Source organism: Cibotium barometz, chromosome 25 (genome assembly GCF_041138505.1).
Source record: "Cibotium barometz isolate CiBa-2024 chromosome 25, ASM4113850v1, whole genome shotgun sequence".
In the NCBI taxonomy this organism is placed as follows: domain Eukaryota; kingdom Viridiplantae; phylum Streptophyta; class Polypodiopsida; order Cyatheales; family Cibotiaceae; genus Cibotium; species Cibotium barometz.
Window position 1 is genome coordinate 12,812,927 of NC_141070.1, and position 19,679 is coordinate 12,832,605.

Here is a 19,679-nt window from a genome sequence, read left to right on the forward strand (position 1 = left end):
TTGGAAGCACTTCACGTGGTCAAGTCAAATTCAGGATCAAGCAGCAAGCTCTGATTTAATTAATTGGCTTTGGCCTCTGCAGAACCGCAACCTCAAATACATGAAACATTGGTATGTCAATGAGAACATATAACACTTTTTTAGCTCACAGCCAACTTCTAAACTGGATTGTCAAGGTATAACTCACAAGTAAACTTCTAAACTGGGCCTCATGACAGGTTTGGCAGCACTTCTTACTAAACAACTGACACAGAACTAATCCTCTTAAACGACTGCATGGATACTAGAGACCTTACAAGCCCAAATGATTTGAGAACACATTTTTTCCTAGTAAGAGACATGACAACAAAAACGAGTAAGAGAAGAAAGAAAAGCTAGACTAGTGCAGCTGCTGGTCTGCTAAACCTAAGTCACCACAATGGTAACAAGAACAAAAATGTCGCAGCTCATCAAAGTCTACTGATAAAATTTCAGACCATCACATTCCATCATGCAACATGTTATGCCATCAGCACCAGAAAGAAGTTTAGGCTTTATGTTTGAAGGTAGGCCCAAGGCAAATCTTTAGAGGTACCCATAACGTAGGACTTTATTTTTGTCTTTAACTCAATGTTGACTATATGTTCCTATGCCATTTAAAAAATACGGGCTGCAACACACAAAAAAAAAAAAAGGGGGGGGGGTGGTAAGACGAGATACTGAATTTTGAATTCATAATTGGACTTGGCCTCAAATATATGAAACTTCGGTAGATCAATAAAAACAAAAAATGCTTTTCTAGCTAACAGCCAACTTCTAACTTTGTCAAGGTAGAACTCATAAGCTACTAGGCCTCTTGACACGTTTGGCAGCACTTCTTACTAGGCAACCGAGCGAAATAATACTACTAAACCACAGCATTGATACTAAAGACGTTACAGGCCCAATGATTCAAGAACATTTTTTAATTTTTTCCTAGTAAAAGAGACATCAAAATGAAAATGAGTAAGACAGAAGCGGGCAAAAGCAAGGAGTCAAAATTGGACGCAAGTGACTGGACCTCCCCCAACTGTGCACCTGCCTTCGCCATCACCGGCTTCCCTCTGCCCTAGCCTCCCCCCCTTTCCTCCCACCTGCACCCCTCTCACCCTTCCGCCGGGTGTCACCTCCTGTCCCAGTCTTCTTCCGCCCAGTGAGCCCCTGCATATCTCCTTCTTTAATGGCGGTATTACTACCAGATATAACAATTCCTACATTCTCATTCTCAGAATTCAAAGCCATTCCTTTCACACCGCTGGCAAATTCTACCATTTCCCCCGCTTGAATCTTGTTCGATCCATAAACACGTGCAGTTCCATCCCCCAACCGATACCACTCAACAGATCTCACCCTTTTTGCCGCCCTGCCTTCACCTCCTCTAGGTCAATGAAAACAAAAAATGCTTTTCTAGCTAACAGCCAACTTCTAACTTTGTCAAGGTAGAACTCATAAGCTACTAGGCCTCTTGACACGTTTGGCAGCACTTCTTACTAGGCAACCGAGCGAAATAATACTACTAAACCACACCACTGATACTAAAGACGTTACAGTCCCAATGATTCAAGAACATTTTTAATTTTTTTCCTAGTAAAAGAGACATCAAAATGAAAATGAGTAAGACAAAAGGGGGCAAAAGCAAGGAGTCAAAATTGATCGCAAGCGACTGCACCTCCCCCACCTGTGCACCTGCCTTAGCCCTCCCCTCGCATGCTCCCCTTTGGCATTTATCTCAGCAGCCCCCAAACGGTGATGGCCTGCGCACACACCCGCCCCACCCCCCCCCCTCGGGGCCCGTTTTTGAGTAAGATAGAAGGGGGCAAGAGCAAGGAGTAAAAATTGGACGCAAGCTACTGACCTCCCTCGACTGTGCGCCTGCCTTCGCCATCACCACCTTCCCTCTGCCCTAGCCTCCCCCTTTCCTCCCACCTGCGCCCCTCTCGCCCTTCTGCGGAGTGTCACCTCATGTCCCAACCTTCTTCCACTGAGTGCCACCTCCTGTCCCAGCCTTCTTCCGCCATCACCACCTTCCCTCTGCCCTAGCCTCCCCCTTTCCTCCCACCTGCGCCCCTCTCACCCTTCCGCCGAGTGTCACCTCCTGTCCCAACCTCCTTCTGCCATGGATTTTGCTTGACCCTTCATCACCTTCATGACCCTGTCTTAGCTTCTTTTAGCCCTCCCCTTGCATGCTCCCTTTAGCATTTATCTCGATTCTCAGTACCCCCCTTCGGGCAACATCTGCCTCGACTCTCCCCCCTCCAACTCCAAAGATTCTAGACTGTTATCTCGTTGAGACCCCCCCTCCAAGTTCTCAACCAAAGGAGATCGCTAACAGCCTCTCCAAAGCACTCTCCCCACCCCCCCCCCCCCCCGAGCTATGCCAGATCCGAAGCAATAACAACCAGCCAACTCCGTCCACCGGTTGATTCATCATTTTTCGGGGCAGCCAACGCTACCAACCCTCTCTACCTTGCCCCCCCCCCCCCCCCCCCCCCCTCCGCAACTCTAACCACTGGTTGATTCATCATTTTTTGCTACCTCTCCAATCTGAGCCAACCTTCGCCATCGCCTACGCCACCCCCCCCCCCCCCCCCCCCCCCGGCGGGGTTCCTTCTTCGCCTCAGCCCTTCCTTCAGGCAGCACCTCCCATGCATCTGTTAAGTTTTTGTCGCGGTGGAAGGCTGTAAACAACCTATAGAAGCAGTCAACCAGCTCCAATGCACCAAAAAAGCAAGCACCTACCCCAGAATTGGAGTTTTCTCCCATAATAGGGCTTCCTTGCTGAAAATAGGCCACACGTGTGCTTTTCTGGTCCAGAAAGGAGGCACCTACTTGAAGGAGGTCCAAATATTGTCAAGTGCCTAGCTTTTGGCCGCCACGTGTATTTAACAAGTCTTGCTCAATGTGTACCTGCACCAATAATTATTAGCATGTGAACTCATAAAGCTGTAAATTGAGTTTTTGGGGATACTTACCACCTGCAGAACACATGTAGACCACCTGTCAGTCCCAAACAGGTGTGCACATACACGTCCACGGGGTGCCCAGCTCCCATGCACCCAAAAAAGCAAGCACCTACCCCAAAACTGGAGTTTTCTCCCATAATAGGGCTTCCCTGCTGAAAATAGCCCACACATGTGCTTTTCTGGTCCAGAAAGGAGGCGCCTACTTGAAGGAGGTCCAAATATTGTCCAGTGCCCAGCTTTTGGCCGCCACGTGTATTAAACAAGTTCTGCTCAATGTGTACATGCACCAATAATTATTAGCATGTGAACTCACCCATCTGCTCAGTTGTATCCAATAAAACGTCCAAGGCTCACGATCCTTCCGAAACCTTCCTGGAACATAAATACAAAAGATCTCCAAGATAGCTAGTTCCAGAGAATTTCATCATGTCAGGCTCCATGAGCCATACATGTACACCCCATGTCAGGCCCCACAAGCCACACATGTACTATCATGTCAGGCTACACCAGCCATACATGTACTGTCATGTCAAGCTCCATATGCCACACAAACACACCATGTCAAGCTACACCAGCCATACATGTATTTTGTGACATTCCCCCCGACTTCTAAGCAGTTGACTTTAACAAAAAAGCTTCCAAGTAGACCTTCAAAAGTTTCGGATAATCCACAAAATAATCCTTGTCCATCCATTTTGCATCCATAGCCAAATAGTTTTTAAACTTCACAAGATACCTGCGCACTAGCTGGCCACCTGCATGCTTGCGCTCTTTATGAAAAACTATCTGCTCAGGTTGCAATACCTCCTCAAGTTCATCCACTTCTGGTGGATCTTCCAAAATTAGTTCCATAGGAGGTGGGGTCCCACATAAGGCCTCAGCAAACTGACATGAAAGGCATTGTGTATTTTCCAGTGATCGGGCAATACCAATCTATATGCCACTTCATTTATTTTCTGCAAAATTTGGAATGGCCCGTAATACCTGTTTGAAAGGTTAGGAAACTGGCCTTCATTACCTGGCCGCTTCCGAAGACGTGCTTTCTAAACTTAAGTAATATCCAATCACCTTCCTTGAAAACCACCTCTCACCTGTGTTTCTCAGCTGCCCTTTTCTGCTTAGCTTGAGATCTTTTTATGGCTGTCCGAACCTGTGCAAATGCAGTATCCAAATCACGGACATACTCATCTTCTGCAAAGATTTCATCTTTTGTTCGTAAGATAGGTGGAAACACCACCTTGCCATAGACTATCTCAAATGGAGCCTTATTAGTTGAAGAATGCACTGTGTTATTGTATGCAAACTCAACCAATGGCAAATACTTTTCTCAATCTAACTTCTCTTCAGACACATAACACTTGAGCAAGTCAAGCACAACTGAATTTGCAATTTCACTCTGACCATCCGTCTTAGGATGATAGGTTAATGAAAAACTCAGCTTTGTGCCCATATTATCAAACAATGCCCGCCAAAATAAACTGGTAGTCTGAGGATCTCTATCCCCCACAATAAACTTGGCATGCCAAGATGTTTGAAAATATGGCTTGATTGTTTTCCTCACAAGAATAAAGTGTGCATGTTTACTAAAACAATCTATCAAATCCATAATGAAGTCCATAGCAATGCTTTCCCATGGTTCCTGTGGAATGGGTAAGGACTGAAGCAAACCAGGCGTCTTGTGTCTGTGAAACTTTCTGACACACTATGCACTCTCGCACATAAGCTTCAATATCCTTGCGTAGAGCTGACCAAAAAAAATATCTTTCCAAAGCCTGTGTAGTAGCCACAATACCACGATGACCAGCATATGGTGGAGCATGACACTCTTCCATAACCTATTGGCGTAATTCACGCACTACACAAATACGATTCTGCATCATCAGCAACCCATCTCTAATCAAATAAGATGGAGCAGCAGTACCATGATTCAAATCAGCCCAAATGAGCTGAAAATCTGTGTCCATACATATCTCGCATCCCTAATAAGTCGTGATGATAGGCGGTAGTTATGGCATGCACTTCTGGCATGCGTGGCAAAGCATCCGCCACCAAATTCTTCTTGCCCGAGATATGCAAAATCTAAAAATGGAACATGGACAAGAAGTTGGTCCACCTTAGATGCTTCTTCGAGAGTTTAGGCTCTGAAAGAAAGTGACACAAACTCTGGTGATCTGTTTTTACCATAAATTCGGCCCCCAAAAGATAATGCTTCCATGTTTAAAGGACATGAGTAACCGCCGACAACTCTTTCTCATAAACCTGCAAATACAATTCCGCATGTTGCAGGCGGCGGCTTTCAAAAGGCATGCACTTCTGCTGGCATGTGTGGCAAAGCATCCGCCACCAAATTCTTCTTGCCCGAGATATGCAAAATCTGAAAATGGAACATGGACAAGAAGTTGGTCCACCTTAGATGCTTCTTCGAGAGTTTAGGCTCTGAAAGAAAGTGACACAAACTCTGGTGATCTGTTTTTACCATAAATTCGGCCCCCAAAAGATAATGCTTCCATGTTTAAAGGACATGAGTAACGGCCAACAACTCTTTCTCATAAACCTGCAAATACAATTCCGCATGTTGCAGGCGGCGGCTTTCAAAAGCCACTACATGTTCCTCCTGGTTCAAAACAACCCCCAAACAATCTCCACATGCATCACATTCGACCACAAAAGGTCTATGCAAAATTTGGAATAAGAAGAACTGGCTCTGATATGATGGCATCCTTCAACTTTTGAAAAGCTGTCTTTTCGGGTTCCGACGAACGGAATGCTACTTTCTTTTCGTTAGATCATGTAATGGCGAAGCTAAGAAAGTAAAGTGTCGAATAAATCGACGATAATAAGAGCATAAACCAATAAAGCTCCTAACATGATGCACATTCTGCAGTTCTGGCCAATCCTTGATGGCTTGAATGTTTGCGGGATCCATGCGTACTCCATCTTTGGAAACAATATGCCCTAAATAGTGAATTTTTTACAAGAAGAATTCACTCTTCTTCCCATTGATGAAAATCTTATGTTTCCTTAGCTCTTCAAAAACAATGGCAAGATGCTCTTCATGTTCAGCCTCACACTTTGAAAAAATAATAATATCATCAAAGAAAGTTCATGTGAACTTGCGGTGAGGTCTAAAAATTATGTCCATCATTCTATTGAAAGTGGCGGGAGCATTTGTAGTCCAAATGAGACAACCAAATACTCATATAATCCAAATGATGTTCGAAAAGCCGTTTTGTGCACATCTTGAGGTACCACTCAAATCTGATGGTAGCCACTCTTAAGATCAATGCGACTGAAACAAGCAGCTCCCTCAAGTTTATCAAGAATATTATCGATTCAAGGAATCGAACCTATTCTTGATAGTAATCTTGTTAAGGACCCTATATAATCAACACATATTCTGTATGTCCCATTCTTTTTCTACACAAGTAAAACTGGAGAATAATAAAGCGAAGAACCTGGCCTTATCAACCCCTTCTCAAGCAAATCATTTACTTGAGTCATGATTTCCTCCTGTCAGACAGCACTCACCCTATAAGGAGGCCAGTTAGGAGGAGAGCTCCAGGGATTATGTCAATACAATGATCCTCTGGCCTCTCTGGGGGTAACTGTCCTGGTAGTGAATCAACAAAACAATCAACATATTCACTTAAGAAATCAATCTTATCTTGATCTATGGGAGTTACAGCATCATACTCAACATTATCTCGTACAAAGACCAAGCAAGAACATGCTAATTTCTTTATTGCCTTTGAAATAGATATATGGCTTACAACGAGTATGGTACTCCCAGTAGTACCCGCATCAATACAAACTTCCCTACCCCTATGAGTGAGTAAACATAACTTTCTTTTCTTTGTGCAAAATCTTAGGATCCAAACGATAATGCCAAGGAATCCCAAGTATCACATCACATCCCGTAAGTGGTGCCACGAGGAAGCCTTCATGATCCAAATATCCATGTATCTGTATGAAGCTTCCCAATGATGGAAGTGACCTTAACTTCCTTGCCCTCAAAGGCAGCATCTACATAAAATTCCATGTCCAATTCCTCGGGATTTAACCCAATAGCAACAGCCATCTGTATGGATATGAAGTTATCCGTTGAGGCATTATCAAAAAGGAATAAAGCTATTTGGTCCTTTAACTTGCCCCAAGCATTGCATAAGATTCTACTCTTTGGTTCATGTGCAGTGTTACTCTGAACATCGGGTATAACATTCACACTCGGTTTGGCATCCTGCACATTATTCTTTTTGAGATTCTGGGGCATTGAGCTTTCATGTGATCCTTGCTCCCACATGTGAAGCACTTCCCCTCTCTCATGCAATCAAAGATATGCGATATGCTATCTAGACAGCTTAGGATCATCCTTTTTACCCCTCGGTTTGGCATCCTGCACATTATTCTTTTTGAGATTCTCGGGACATTGAGCTTTCATGTGATCTTTGCTCCCACATGTGAAGCACTTCCCCTCTCTCATGCAATCAAAGATATGCTATCTGGACAGCTTAGGCTCATCCTTTTTACTCCCCGGCTTCTTTTCTGAGCCCCCTTTTGCATCCTTGGACTCATTAGGCAAAAACTTAGGTGGTTGTCCACCCTTTTTCTGCTCATTTCCAGCCCTAAATTTTCCCTTGTATGAGCTGAATTCTTGTCTTTTTGATGTTCCCTTGCCATGCAACTCCTCAGAAATAGTGGTCGAATATATGAGCTCCTGTAAGGTGTTGTGGGGATACACTGCAAGGCTCTTTTGAATGATTCGTTGCAGCCCTGACTCAAACTTTCTTTTCTTCTCGTCCTCACTAATCGTCATGAAAGGTGTGACTTTGAGAAGAATCCGCCAAAAGTTTGAAACATAAGAGGAAACGGATTCGCCTTCATCCTGTGTTAGCCAATCCCATTCCTTTCGTACATCCTTCTCAAAATGAAGAGAAAGAAACTCATCATAAAATTGCGCTTTCAAAGCACTCCATGTACGGACAGCTGTCCTATCCAAAAGCTTTGCCATCCACCAATCACTTGCAGTCTCTTTAAGAAGCATACCCACATGCCTAAGCATAGATTCCTCGGTAAATTCCTCAATGCAAAAGGCTATTTCAAATTGCCTTGTGAAAGCAAGTGCCTTAGTAGTATCCAACTTTCCATTATAGCTCTCGAATTTGATGTCCTTGTTTCCTGACTTGAACTCTTTAGCCTTCTTGCTATGACGAGCATCCCGACGCTCTAATACATCATCCTTCTCGTCATGTCTACGATGGCAACGGTGCCCAGATCCACGGCTGATTTCTTGTGTAACACCTTCGACTCTGGATGGAACTTTAGGAGCAGGAACATACCTAGAAGGTGGAGACACCATCGACAATGCATGAAGATCTTATGCATCTCTCAAATGGGCTGAAAACCCCTCATCATCCCCACGAGCTGCATGTCAATGTACATCATCTCCTCGGGCTACATGCCCCCTCATATCTGTTGCATGGGCTGCAAGCCCCCCCTCAAAACACTTGCTTGGGCTGTATGCCCACTTACATCACTTGCTCTGGCTGCATGCCTTCTTACATCGCTGGTGCGGTTTGCATGCCCTCTCACATCACTGGTGCGGGCTACATACCCTCTCACACCATCGGAGTTCCCTTGCCTACGAGGCTGCCGTGTGAAGACTCCGAGCCGCCTTTCCGAAGTAGGCGACACACAGATCTTCGCCATCACTTGCTCTTGTTCATGCAGTACCGCGTCTTTGAGTAAGGCGTTGTACATGCTCGTGATGGTGGATAACTTCTCCAGATATACTTGGGTCTTCTTTCTGAAGTCCAAGGATGAGGCTTTTCAGCGCTTTTGTGATTAGAGAATTGAGGGGGGGAAAGAGACCGATTCCTCGGTCAAGGCTCTCAGGACCGACAGAGAGGGTGAGTTTACATCCCAAGAGTTTCAGCAATATTGTAAGGCTCAAGGCATTCGGAGAAAACGGAGTTGCAGAGAGAAAGAATACGACCATTATGGAGATTGCCCGTGCTATGCTTGAGCATTCTTCATTACCTCGACGTTTATGGACTGAGACGGCTTCTACTACTGTCTACATTCAGAACAGGTCTCCTACTACTACTCTTCCAGATAAAACTCCATATGAGGCTTTCCATGGTGAGAAGCCCTCTGTTGTTCATTTCCAGGTATTTGGTTGTTAGGAGTATGTACATGTGCCTAAGGAGCATCGCTCCAACTTGGACTTGAAGTCTCAACGCATGACTTTTCTCGGATACAGCACTGTGTCCAAGGCATATCATCTATATGATCAGCACGCCGGAAAAGGTGTTGTGAGCCATGTGCCTAAGGAGCATCACTCCAAGTTGGACTTGAAGTCTCAGCAAAGGACTTTTCTCGGATACAGCACTGTGTCCAAGGCATATCGTCTATATGATCAGCAGGCCGGCAAAGTTGTTGTGAGCCATGATGTGGTGTTCGACGAGACTCCTCTAGCAAGTTCGAGCAGATCTGTGTCTGGATGGTATTTTCAAACAGTTCGTGATTCTTGGTTACATGAGCTTCCTTCTGCTCCTCCACTTGGTTCTCTCAAGCGAACTTCCAGAGTTTCAAGGAAACAAATCCATGAGCAACATGTTTTTTAACTATGCTCTTATGTCCTATCATTCATGGTCCTTCTCATCCCACTTCTGTAGACGAGGCTCTTTCACATGAGCCTTGGCGTCGTGCTATGCAGGCAAAGCTGGATGCTATTGAACGGAATGGCACTTGGATTTTGGTGCCTAGGCCACTACAGCGTAAGGTGATTGGTGTGCGTTGGATCTTCAAATCGAAGTTCCGAGCTGATGGCACCTTGGACAAGCACAAGGCGACATTGGTTGCCAAGGGATATGCTCAACGCCATGGAGTCGACTTCGAGCTGATGGCACCTTCGACAAGCACAAGGCGACATTGGTTGCCAAGGGATATGCTCAACGCCATGGAGTCGACTTCGATGAGACCTTCGCCCCGACGGCCCAGATGACTACCGTTCACACCGTTCTTGCTCTTGCAGGACATCATAGATGGCTCGTATTCTAGATAGATGCCAAGTCGGCTTTTTTGAATGGAGAGCTTACACAGGAGGTTTATGTTGATCAGCCGCCGGGATTTGTTGTTCCAGGCAAACAGGATCAGGTGTACCGGCTGAAGAAAGCTTTATATGGTCTGAAGCAAGCTCCGCGGGCTTGGTACCAACGGATTGATGAGTTCTTTCAGAAGCTCGGCTTGCACCGTTCTCATGCAGATTTGAGCCTTTATATCCTCCTTGAGAGGGGATTGATTGTTATCATTGTGGTCTATGTTGATGACCTCATCTTTACCGGTTCTTATTCTATGAGGATCCGTTCAATCATGGCTGCTTTGGAGACAGAGTTTGAGATGACGGATCTTGGCCTTCTGCATTATTTTCTTGGCTTTAAGATTTGGCAAACCCCAAAGGGCATTTTCTTCTCTCAGCAACAGTACACACGAGAGATAATTGACTGATTTCAGATGACTGGATGCAAACCAGTATCTTCTCCTATGGATACTAGTGAGAAGCTTTCTCTTCTTGATGCTTCTCTAGGGATTGATCAAGGACAATATCGGGATCTCGTCAATTGTTTGGTTTGGTTGACCTGCTCCCGATTGGACGTGTGTTTCGCAGTCAGCTTATTGAGTTCTTTCTCATCCAAACCCCGTCAACAGCATTGGCGGTGTGCTCTCAGAGTTCTTCGGTACTTGCGTGACACTCTGAACTTTGGCATCTTCTATGGCCAAGGATGCACTCTTCTTGGATGGTCTGATTCAGATTGGGCTGGAGATACAAATACTCGGCGTTCGACCAGTGGTTGTGTTTTTTCACTTGGGTCTGGAGCCATTTCATGGAGCAGTAAAAAGCAACCTACTGTGGCACTTTCCTCTACAGTGGCGGAGTATCGTGCGGTTTGTTATGTTGCATGTGAGACGATTAGGTTGCGGAGATTGGAGGAGCTTAGCTATCCTCCTACCGAATCTACTCTTCTTTTGTGTGACAATCAAAGTTGCATCGCCATCGCCAAGAACCCTGTGTTTCATGCTCGTATGAAACACATTGAGATACAATATCACTATGTTCATGAACGGGTTCTTGCTGGAGATTTGCGTTTGGAGTATTGTCCTTCAGCGGAGAATGCAGCAGATTTGTTCACCAAGCCAGTTTCTCAGGCTTCCTTGGCTCTTCATCTTCGGCTTCTTGGAGTATAATCAACATCTGGTGCTGAGAGGGGGTGTTAGCACATTCATCCCCAGTTTCTGCTCATATTTGGTGTCCCTTTTGGTCCCTTTTCATGGCCCTTGATTGTGTGGGCTAGCCACCCTATTTTTCTGGGATTTTTCCCATGTCGGGTACCTTTTTCCAAGTCAGCCAGCCCTCCTTAACTATAAATAGGTGGGCTAGCCTCTCACTTTTCTCATAGTCTACTCTTTCCTTTTGCTCCCTCACTTATGACACTCTTCCTGTCTCTTGCTTGGGACTATATCATTTCAGTATATTCATTATAGTTGCTCCATATCTCTCTATCTCTTGCATTATCTGCTCAGCACACGACAACTCCATCCATCGGTTGATTAATCATTTTTCAGAGCCGGTAGAGATGACCATCGCTGCCTCTCCAGTCCAGGCTCTCCCACCATTTGCCTCGACTCTCCCCCCTCCAGCTCCAATTGTTCTAGACCGTTCTCTCGTCGAAACAACTGGTGTCCGAAATATGCATACTCTAGGGCTCAAACAGAGTGGGTCCACATGAAGGCAAAGATATGTGCCCATCTGGCCGGCTTCGCCCTAGGACTGACATTGATTACTCTCCATCAAAACCCATGCCCAAAGACTCTTAGAGTGGAGGCAGTCCCACTTCTCACCGCTCTAAGTTATGCGGATTGTCTCATGGAACATCCAAGGGTTGGGGGGGCCCACCGTGCTTCCAAGGCATGGTGTCCTTAGAGAGGAGAGCTCCACCTCCCTGACTTGATCCATGACACTCTGACAGGTTTTGTTCAAGATCGGAGCATTCTGGACATCATCTTCACCTTCTGGGAGGCGACAGCTTTGTCCTAGATACGGTAGCAGCACCTCATAGTGCTACTCCTAGACTTTGAGAAAGCTTATGATAATGTTGATCGGAGCTTTATGAAGGGCAAGATGCGCTAGATGGGGTTCCCAGTGTAGTGGATCCGTGGTGTTTCACAACTTTACTCAACCTCTCACAATAAGGTTCTCATTCACGGAGCCCAAGGCGACAGATTCCCCCTTTCCTGCTTGGTCTAGCAGGGCTATCCTCTGGCACCTTACCTTTTCCTATTCGTTGTTGAGGCCATGCACAGTTTTTTTCTTTCATGTCAGAAGAAGCTACTGGATTCAGAGTTTGTAGATGACACAACAACTTACCTATCGGGAGAGATTCGCTGAGGTAATGAAGATCTTTTGTCGCGCATCAAGAGCGCAGATCAACTGACACAAGTCGTGTAGTTTCTCGTTAGGCTCTACACCGGCCCCAACTTGGTGCCCAGTTGAGGCTTTCCAGTGGATCGTGAGGGGCACTCCACTCCACGTCTTGGATGCCAGGTGCCCATCGATATCTCTCCGCAGCAGTAGCTCGACCTTCTTCTTCTCAGCATTCGGAAGAGGATTTTGTACTTCAGTTTGCGAGACTCTTAGCTTACCCGATCAAGTGGTCGATCCAAGTCCTTCTTGCCACCATGTGGTACATTACTTCCTGTTGGGCCTTCTCTCAAGCATGCATTGGTCAAGTACAACGGTTGATACGGAACTTCTTGTGGGCCGGCAATGACGAGAGGCCTACTCGAGGGCCAAGGTGGCATGGAGAGTGATCATTCAGCCACGACACAAAGAGCTTACCCAGTCAAGTGGACGAACCAAGTCCTTGCCACCATGTGATACATTACTTCCTGTTGGGCCTTCTCTTGAACATGCATTGGTCAAGTACAACGGTTGATACGGAACTTCTTGTGGGCCGGCAATAACGGGAGGCCTGCTCGGGGGCCAAGGTGGCATGGAGAGTGATCATTCAACCACGACACAAAGGGGGGCCTTGGCATCATTGACTCCGCTGCTAGGCAAGCTGATTGTTAGAGGACTCCTTCCCAGTGGCGAGCCTTGGAAGGACTTCCTCTTGACCCGTGGCATGGAGAGTGATCATTCAACCACGACACAAAGAGGGCCTTGGCATCATTGACCCCGCTGTTAGGCAAGCTAATTGTTAGAGGACTCCTTCCCAGTGGTGAGCCTTGGAAGGACTTTCTCTTGACCCGGATTTCAGCCCGTACTCTGACTCTACGGGGGCCCTGGCCACAGAGTACCAAATGGATATTCATAGAGATGCGGGCCTACGGATTTAGCCCAACTTTTGAGGACAATTTGCAGCCTGCTTACTCTGAGCTTGGGATCACCTCAAGTGGGCCCATAGGCAACTAGCTGCAGTAGCCTCAAAGGAGCATCTTCGACAGCCACTAATCTGGAACCCCCTGATCCATTTACCAAGTAGCCATATGTTGGGGACACGCCCACATGTATCATGGGGCGCGTTGAGCATAGGACCTGCCAGGTTCCTTGGAGATTGGCTGTAACTCGTGGCGGTGCCCGGGGGACTAGGGCCTTTGACACACTTGTTGATACCATCAATGCATATTAAAACATTTAAACATGGCCACAGTCTTAACTCATATCCATCATCACTTTGCATAAAACATAAAGCTGGACAAAACATCCACAAATGCTGAAAATGGAGCTTGCACGTGTGACACCGCATAGAGGCCGGAATGGGCCGACTCCCCCCCTTGGAGTATTTTATTACCCAAGGAGAATAATATCATGTACAAGCTTTGAGGGCCTTACTCTCCCCACGCGAGATGCCGGATTATCCATATACAAATGCCATAACACAACCCAACATGAGGCAACCAAGCCGAAACATAGGCTTTAGAAATGCCAAACCAACAATATAATCCATATACCTCCGTGTGGGTACTGATTCTTTCCCAAAAACCACGGGTCTTCATGCAATAGAGCTGGTACAGCAAGTACAACTCTCCATTCAGTCGGTATAGCAGGTACAATGGCTGGTACACCCAGTACAATGGCTAGTACAATAGGTACGGTGGCAGGTATAGCCGGTACGGTGATTGGTATAGCAAGTGCAGAAGCTAGTACAATCGGTACACTGGGTGGTACAGTAAGTACAAAAGCTAGTACAACTAGTACAATGGGTGGTACAGCAAGTACAAAAGCTGGTACAGCCAGTACAAGGACTGGTACAACAAGTACAATGGCTAGAAATCATAATAAATGATGAAATACCCTTGCCTTCAGTATTTCTTCACGATGGAAGCCTCCAAAACAGTCCCCAACAGCCGGTATTCTTCATGGGCAGCCTTCAAGAGAGAGAAAGAGAGTAGCCTATCATTAGGGCAGCCTGTAACGGTGGTAGAGGCTAGTGTGCAGCAAGAGAGCCTCCATTAATGAAGAGAGAGGGCTCCAATTTATCGATTTGGACCTCCCATGAGCTAAAATGGCAAGAGAAGGCTACAATGACAAGTGGAGAGTCACACAATAGCTGAAGTGACAAGTGTGAGGCCACTTGTCTCACTTTGATCCACTTTCTAACAAGTGTCAGGCCACTTGTCTCACTTTGGTCCACTTTCTTGCCACATGTCCCAATCTAAGAGATGGGTCCTTCCATAAACTTTATCTCTAAAAATATCCCAACTGGTAGACATTCTGTCATATGCACTTTGCCAACTCTTGGTATCTGCTCAAGACGAGATGTAATGATGTAATGACGCGAACAGAATTTCCATAGGAGTCAGCCCAAAAATAGCAACTCTCCTAAATTTTAGGAGTGTGGTCCTTTGTATTCTAGGATAACCCCCCATTCCCAAAGACATCTTGGAGTCCACCAGACCCCTTTCATACTGGGAAATGTCTAGGCTGGTGACATTGGCTTGCACACAAGTAGCTGCCCTCGGAGGTCAAGAGAGAGGCCTAGCAAGGATCCGGGGTAGAGACAGACTAAACCTCAACATCGACTCTGCTATTCCTCAGGAGGTGGCTAACACCTATCCAAGACCCGATCCACCTCAGTGGTTAGGTGCGTTTACTAGACATGATATTCTATTGGAAATCCATGGAGCGGATGAGGGTTTGATGGGGAGAAACCTGTAATTAGGGTTTAGAGTTCATTCATGGGAGACATACACAGAGAAGCAAGGGAGAGAGAGAGAGAGTTGTGGGGATAAGTCAACTCATGAAAAGCATGAGTGTGTGACTCCCCTATCACACATGTATATTGCACTAGTACACATAGTGCACTTAGTACATTAAAAGTACTAAGTGTACTATGTACTATAACTTATGGGCTTGTACACACTATAAGGGTGGGCATAACGCCTTTACCCCAACAACCTCCCACTTAAAGGCAAAGTGCCCTTAAGTAAAGGAAAAAAAAAATCAGCATGTACATGATAATATACAAGGCCATATCAAGGCTGAAAATGGCCTCATCCAATGCCCATCAAGTGTCTGCAATGAGCAAACCGCTCCGGAGGCAAACTCTTCGTCAACAGATCAGCCGGGTTGTCATCCGTGTGAATCTTAACAAGCTGTATTTGCTTGTTCTCTATCACCTCTCTGATGAAGTGATACTTCACATCCACATGCTTCGTCTTTGCATGAAAAACAGGGTTCTTTGCCAACTGAATGGCACTCTGACTGTCACAATGCAACAATGGAATATCCCCTGTATAACCCAAATCAACCACTAACCGAGATAGCCATAATGCCTCCTTGCAAGCCTCTGTGGCTGCAATATACTCGGCCTCTGTAGTAGATAAGGCAGTGCACTTCTGCATCCTGGATATCCATGACACAGCACCTCCTGTGAATGTAAATACATAACCGGTAGTAGACTTCCGGTTATCTGGATGACCGGCATAATCCGAATCCGTGTAACCATGCACTAATGCATCCTGTTTGCCAAAGCAAATGCACAAATCCTGTGTGCCCTTCAGGTATCTCATGACACCTTTCACTGCTTCCCAATGCTTCTTGCCAGGGTTGGCCATGTATCTAGAAACCACTCCCACTGCAAATGCAATGTCCGGCCTAGTAGCAACCATGGCATACATGAGACTGCCACAAGCTGAAGCATACGGAATCTTGGCCATATCAGCCCTGTCACTATCCGACTGTGGACTGTCCATAGCACTGAGTTTCACATATGGAGGCAAAGGAGTACTAGCTTTCTTCCCCCCGTCCATATTGAACCTCTGCAAGACTTTGCCAATGTATTCCTTCTGAGACAAATACAACACATGCTGATTTCTGTCCCGAAGTATCCGCATACCCAAGATGTGATTAGCATCACCCAAATCCTTCATATCAAAGGTTTCATGCAGCCTCTTCTTCAAAGCATCCATCTCTATACGAGATTTCCCGGCAATCAACATATCATCAACATACAAAATGAGAATCAATAGACTGCCATCCAAAGCTTTCTTGGTGTACAAGCAGTGATCTATGTCACTTCTCCTGAATTTCTGTGATTTCATGAATGTATCAAATTTATGATACCATTCTCGTGGTGCCTGTTTTAGCCCATAAAGACTCTTTTTCAGCTTGCATACAAGCTTCTCCTTTCCACTCACTGCATAACCCTCTGGCTGCTGCATATATATCTCCTCATGGAGATCACCGTGAAGAAAAGCAGTCTTCACATCCATCTGAATCAAGTCCAGATCATCATGCGCAACCAAAGCCAACACAGCTCTAAGTGTGGTCATTTTGACCACTGGAGAGAAGATCTCATCAAAGTCCACACCATATTCCTGCTTGAAGCCCTTAGCCACTAATCTGGCTTTGTATCTTGGCTTTGCATCTGGTGCAACTTTGAGCCTGTATACCCACTTGCATGGCAAAACCTTCTTGCCTGCAGGCAAAGGCACCAACTTCCAAGTTCCATTTTTATGCAGAGAATCCATCTCTGACTTCATGGCACGCTCCCATAGAGCCTTGTCTGCCCTCTGTAAAGCCTCTTTGTAACATGAGGGCTCCCCACAGTCAGTTAGCATCAAGTAGTCAACCCCTGGAACAAACCTGTCAGGGGCTCTGGAGGGTCTAGTGGACCTCCGTACCCAATGACCATCATTTGCAGGTTGCTGTCCAGCCTGCATATCACCCATTGGTGGCTCCTGTTCCATGCCATAAGGCTGAAAAATCATGCCCGGTATATCCTCCAACTGTGGTATATCCATAGGGATATCTTCTGCCATATTTGGCTGTCCATTTGGACCATTTTCAGCACCATTTAAGGGCTGGTTTTCCTGCTGTAATGGCTGATTTACAGCCCTTTGTTGTTGTCCATGATGTCCATCGTCATCAAAGATGACTCTGCCAGGCTCCTGTTGCCTTGCAGGCTCCTTATACATGCATGTTTCATCAAAAATGACATCATTGCTGCGTATGATCTTTCTATTCATGGGATCCCAAAGTCTATACCCCATTTCACCTCTGTCACCATATCCTAGGAATATGCATTTGTGAGACTTAGGATCAAGTTTGGTGCGCATTTCCCTGCGTATGTGCACGTACGCAAAGCAACCAAACACTCTTAAGTGCTTGTATGACGGAGGCTTCCCTGTCCATACTTCTTCTGGCACTTTCCCACCAAGCCTCGTGTTAGGTGACCTGTTTATAAGGTGTACGGCTGTCATAACAGCTTCAGCCCAAAAACCATGAGGTAATGCAGCATGTGACAACATAGAACGGACCTTCTCCTGAATGGTCCTGTTCATCCTCTCTGCTGTCCCGTTTTGTGGAGGATCATAAGGAGTAGAGAGCTCCCTCTTGATGCCTTTAGCATCACAAAAGTCCTGAAACTGTTTGGACATATACTCTCCACCATTGTCGGAACGCAAAGCCTTCAGTGTTTTGCCAGTTTGATTCTCAACAAGAGCAACAAACTTCTCAAACACTGAGAATGTATCACTCTTCAAACGAAGAGGATAGACCCACACCTTGCGTGTGGCATCATCAATAAAAGACACAAAATATTTTGCCCCTCCCAAAGAAAGCTGAGGCATCTCACATACATCTGTATGCACAAGCTCTAACTGAGCATCTTTCTGTCCAAGAGCTTTCTTGTGGGGGCACTGTAGTTGCCTACCATAAATACAATGCTCACAAAACTGAAAACTTGAAAATTTGAGAGAAGGCAAGTAAGTAACCCAAACGAGACAATTGCTCCATTCCTTTGACACTCATGTGTCCCAACCGGCTATGCCACATAGAAATTTCCGACAGCTCGGTTGCATTTACATTAGCATGGTGACAAACACCTGCATGCATAAAGTAAAGAGTGTCCACCTTAGAGCCTCTGGCAACAACCAGTGAGCCCTTACTAATCTTCCACTTTCCACTACCAAATGTGGTAACATAATCAGCATCATCAAGCTGTCCAGTAGAAAGCAGATTCTTCTTGATCTCAGGCACATGCCTGACATCATGGAGCATAAGCTGTGAGCCATCTGAAAATACAAGCCTTACATCACCTCTGCCAAGTATCTTGCATGCATGGTTATCACCCAAATAAACCACTCCTTCATTGCCAGCAGTGTACCTGACAAACAAGTCTCTGCAACCTGTGACATGAAAGGAGGCACCTGAATCAATGATCCATGAGTGCATACCATGACCACCTGTAAGAAGTGAATGGGCATCAAGTGAAGACGTAAAGAGGACCTCATCCTCACTGCCACCTGCATGTGACACATTGATTTCTTCGATCTTGACTCCACTTTTGCCCTTCGGCTTTACATCTTTGGCTTCATCCTTCTCTTTGTCTTTGCCTTTTCCTTTTTCTTTTTGATCATTTTTCCATTTGTAGCATTGTTTTTTGATGTGTCCCTTCTTGCCACAATAATGGCATTCCAAATCCTTTTTCGAGCGAGATTTGCTCCTTCCCCTTTCTTGGCTTTTCCCCCTTTGCTGGGATCTCCCACGTGCATTCATTGCATTGGACTTTCCCACAGAGTTGTTTTTCCTGTTCATCTCTTCTTGAAGAAGAGCACCCTCAACATCTGCATATGACAGCATAGCATGCGAATTACTAGTGGCTGTCCTGAATGTGTCCCAACTCTCTGGCAAAGTGCATAACAAAAAAGTGGCTTTGAACTCATCGTCCATTGCCAACTTTTGATTAATGACCTGGCTGACAATACCATTAAACTCATTGAGATGGGCTGTCATAGAAGCCCCTTCCTTCATCTGAAGGCCTATGAGTTTCTTCAACCAATACACTTTGCTTGAGGCACTTTGTTGGGCATACAAGTCCTGCAATCTCTGCCACATTCCCCAAGCTGTCTTCTCTTCACGAATGCTGAAAAGTAATGAGTCTGACACAGACAACATGATAGTAGATCTTGCCAGCTCATCCATATCTTCCCACTCTTCAGCTGTAAGAGAAGCGGGCATCACACCCCTTTCTTTGATAGGCTTGTGCTGCTTTTTCTGGAGCAACACATTGTAGCACTGGGTTTGCCAAATATCATAGTTATGCGAGCCTTCAAGCTTCTTGATGTGAAGCAATGAAGAGCTCTCACCTGTGGTTGCCATAGCAAAATGCAACCTGTAATGCCTGACTCCCTGCA

General features: G+C 45.7%; 1 protein-coding gene across 1 annotated transcript in view; it reads right to left on the minus strand.

Moving 5' to 3' along the window:
* The window catches only part of LOC147624254 (clathrin heavy chain 1-like), a 66,802-nt gene that overhangs the window by 27,792 nt on the left and 19,331 nt on the right, over positions 1-19,679 (minus strand). The window lies entirely within an intron of this gene.